Source organism: Alligator sinensis, unplaced genomic scaffold (assembly GCF_000455745.1).
Source record: "Alligator sinensis unplaced genomic scaffold, ASM45574v1 scaffold437_1, whole genome shotgun sequence".
NCBI classification, from domain to species: Eukaryota; Metazoa; Chordata; order Crocodylia; family Alligatoridae; genus Alligator; species Alligator sinensis.
In genome coordinates, this window is record NW_005842176.1 from 232,815 (window position 1) to 236,925 (window position 4,111).

General features: G+C 51.6%; 1 pseudogene; it reads left to right on the top strand.

The window, feature by feature from the left end:
• The window catches only part of LOC102387855, a 22,067-nt pseudogene that overhangs the window by 1,951 nt on the left and 16,005 nt on the right, over positions 1-4,111 (top strand).

Below are 4,111 nucleotides of genomic sequence, written 5' to 3' on the forward strand. Positions count from 1 at the left end.
AAGGGGAGGGAGCAACAGCAGCAGCTGCTCAGCTGCTTTACCCACCCTTTGCTGGAGCAGAGGGGAGGTGTGGAATGGAGCTCCCTCACCTCACAAGCCCCCCCAGCTACCCTGGCTGGGGTAACAGGGGGAGCCAGACCAGGCCCATGAGGTGTAAGGGCTCCATTCCATACCCCACACCCCTCCAAATCCAGCCAGGCCTCTTGAGAGCAGCATCAGTAGCTTCCCAGCCTGAGCTGGAGTTGGTGAGTGGAGTGAAACAGAGCCCTCTTGCCTTATGCCCTCCCCCACCCCAGGTATGCTGGCTGGGGTTTTGGGAAGAGCCAGGCCAGGCCCATGATGTGAGGGGGCCCTATTTTACCCCCCGCGGCTCCAGCTTAGGCTGGACAAAGCAGCCCAGCTGCTGCTGCTGCTCCCTTCCCGGTCCTTATCCACTAACAGCCTTGGGAGTTGGGAGGGGCCCAGGGATGGGGAGAGTTCAGCAGCCTCCTCAGAAGCTGCTGGAGTGCCCTTGCCTGCTGGCCAGGGCTGGTGCAGGCAGACTCAATTCTCCCCCTCCTACCCCAATTGCCCTGACCCAACAGATGAACAAAAAATTTTGGGTGTGGGGGGGGCTCTAACTCATGGTGCTTTATGTAAAGTGCCATGAGTTAGAGCAGAGCCCTGAATGTCTGTAGAGGCCTTCAACTCCACCCTCCCATTGAAGAAGATCTGATTACTGCAAAAACATACTTTGACACTGATCCTTCAATGGCAACTCCTTTGAGCAGGATTATCCCATCAGTTATGCCCACAGCTTTTTTGAGGTTTCCTTGAACTCACATTTCCTTAGCTTAGTTATGAGAGTGTCACTAGAGTGAGTTTCAAAAGCCTCATTAATGTTGTGATTATTATATCTGCTGCCGCATTCCCAATCCACCAGAACAGTCCCTTTGCATGGAAGAAAATCAGCTTGGTTAAGCATAGATTGCTTTTGATACAACCATGATGGATGTTACTTACAACCTTGCCATCCTCCAGGAACATAGACACTAATTGTTTGCTGATATACTTCAGTATCTTTCAGGGTATTGAAGTTGACTGGATGATCTTATCAACTCCTGTATCCTTCTTTTTCCCTTTTCAAAACATGGTCACTATATTTCTTCTTTTCTAGTGTTCTACTATGTCCCCAGACCTCCATGAATTCTCAAACATAACAGTCAATGGCTCTGCAATTACACCAACCAAGTACACCAACCAATTCCTAGGGTGCATCTCATTAAATCCTACTGCTTTGAAAGCATCCAGAGTCTCTAAGTGATTTTTTTCTTTTCTTGCTTGACCACTTCTTTCCCCTACCCCACTTCCACACCATGCTTGATAACCTATTGTCATGTTCTTATAGGTGCTTCTTCTTGAAGACTGTAATAGAAAGCATCAAACATTATCAGCTCTCCCCCACTCCTCAGTTTCGACCTTCAGTTTTGTTGTTCTTCCTTTTACTCCTAATACATTTATAAAAATGAGTTTTTGTTATCTCTCATCAGATTCAGGATTCAAAGACAAATACTAAAATACATTTCTGATATCAAAAACTGAAAACCACTTCATTTCAGGGGAAATTACTTCCAACAGTTCCAAATTAGTCATCATGACAGGTACCCATCTGTTAGCTGTCTTATTTAGCCCACTGTAATCACTTGTTAACCTCCATGATCCATGTGGCTTTTTACCAGGCAGACTGGAGCTGCACTGGGTGCTGAGCAAAACTGAATAAGCTTTGCTTTTGCAGGTCCTCTATGACTCATCTCAAGAAGTCCTTATCTTCCAGGAGTCCTTGCTTTAGGAGTGTCTCTCTTTCTATGCTAAATAGGGTCTGTATTTTTTCCACCATCTAAGGCAGTGGTTCCCAACCTTTTTAGACTGTGGACTGGCAAACCATGGACTGGCAAACTGCAGACCAGCATACTGCAGACCAGCAGCCAACTGTTTTTGGTACTCAGTATAAAAAAGGTTGGGCTGCTGGACTGCAGTATGATAATTTGCTGTGCAGTAAAGCATCACCATCTACACCTGCAGGCACTTACTGAGCAGTAAATTAATCTATTGCATGGTTAGTTTGCTACCTGCAAATGTAAGTAGAAAGTTAACTGTGCCATAGTTACTGCTCAGTAGTGCATATGTAGATGGCAACTGGGAGCAAATTTGCAGCCTCACCACCAAGGGGCCACCCTCAGGCTAGCCTCAGGACCATGGGGCTCTGAGCTTCTCCAGTCCCAGAGCTAGGGAAGCTCTTTGTCTGTCCCAGCCTGGCCTTTAAAACTCTGCAGTGACCCTGGGTGCCTATGCCACCTGCTGTCTGCCTCTGACCACTGCATCCCACAGCAGTGGACCCATGCCAGCTACAGAAGCCTGCACAGACCCTAGCCCTGGCCCTCAGCCCAGCTCCACAACCTGCCTTCCTGCCTGCCTCGTGTGGTTCTCCTGCACTGCAGGCACTAACCCAAACCCAGCAGCACCCAGATTCTCACCTGCAGCCCCTGAAGGCCATTGAGAGAACAATAATGACATCCTCTCTTGTGCCACACACCTTGTTCTGGAGCCCAACCAGTCCCAGGATGAGACCTGTGCTGTGGTCCAATGCCAAGGTCCAGAACCAGTTTTCCTGGGGCAGCCACTCCAATGCCCAAATCTATGCAGCCCTGGCAGGCTTCATGTTCTCAGTAGAGGCTACCACCCTGGCAAGTTTCATCCAAAGCAGACAAAAAACAACAAAGTTATAGATATTTCATTGATTCCCCATTATACCCTATGGCCGGATCTCCAAAGCAGCTCCGAAGCTTCGAAGCTGATTCAGCTGAATCGAAGCGGGAAACTGATCTGAGGCTCCAAATCAGATTGCTGGCATCCGAATTGGCCAGATCCAAAGCCAAATCAAATAGCTACCTATTCGCACAGGCCTAGCGCACACAAACAGCTCATCGCAGTGTCCTGAGGTACTTTCAGCAGGGAAACACTTGGGGCGCAGGGCACGCATGGGGGTGGGCCTGCCCCTGGGCACCTCTCCAGAAAGGTGTGCCAGGATGAAGTATTAATAGTTCAGTGTCCCCATTAAGTGGGAACCCCTTGGCCCCCCAAGTCTGGACAGCTCAGCTCTGGGATCATGGGAACAGACTGCCTGGCCTGCAGGAGGAGAAGTGGGAGAGTGGTTCTGGATCAGCCATGCCAGATACTACTAGGAGTCAGGCCTCTCCCAGTCTAGGAAGGGGTTGGGGGAAGGTAGGCTGTCTGTGGAAAGCACATAGAAGCCCACTTTCCCCTGCAGAGTGAGTGAGAATGGCCGGTGGCCACCTGTTCTAGCACCTGCCCAGACGACATACCATAATTCTTGGGACCTGTGCATGCATGACCTCCAATGTGAGGCTGGGCAGTGCACAGCCCCCTGGTACAGTGCATGTTTTCTCAGACATATTGCAAGCTCTCACAAACAGTCTCTTTCTCCTGACTATGCAAGTCCAGCACCTGCACCTAGGGGTGAGGCATCAGCTATGCACAGAGGTGCACCTTCAGGGTCACCGCCAGCTTTGGCCAAGGTCACAGTGGCGGAGGAGTAGCTGGCAGACTAATGGTCCTCTCATGTGGAGGACATGGAAAACTGACTCCTGGCCCCTGAGGAGAGGCATATCACCCTCCTTGAGAGGATGCTAGAGACCCAGGAGTGGCAGGCCACCATGGTGGCCAGGGCAATGGAGGCCATAGACAAGGTCTGCCAGGTGTTGGACACCATCCTGGCCCTGGTGGCCTCCTTCATGCCACCCACTGCCCAGCCCCTGGCCTTAGTTCCATCCTCACCCTGGCAGTCACTCACTGCCCAGCCACAAGCCTCCAGTGGGCTTGGGGTGAGGTGCAGTGCTGCCACCAGGAGCCAGTCCCCCTGCCCCAGCACCCACACAGTGGTGTTGCATAGGGGGTGCACAGGGGTGCATGTGCACCCCCTGAGAGCACTGGTGCACCCCATGACCAGCCACACTCCCCACTTACGTGATGGGTGGGGGGGCAGACGGGAGCACCGGTGCCCCCCCTGTGAGCACCAACCGGGGCATGGGAGTGCTGGAGGTAGCACCGTGGC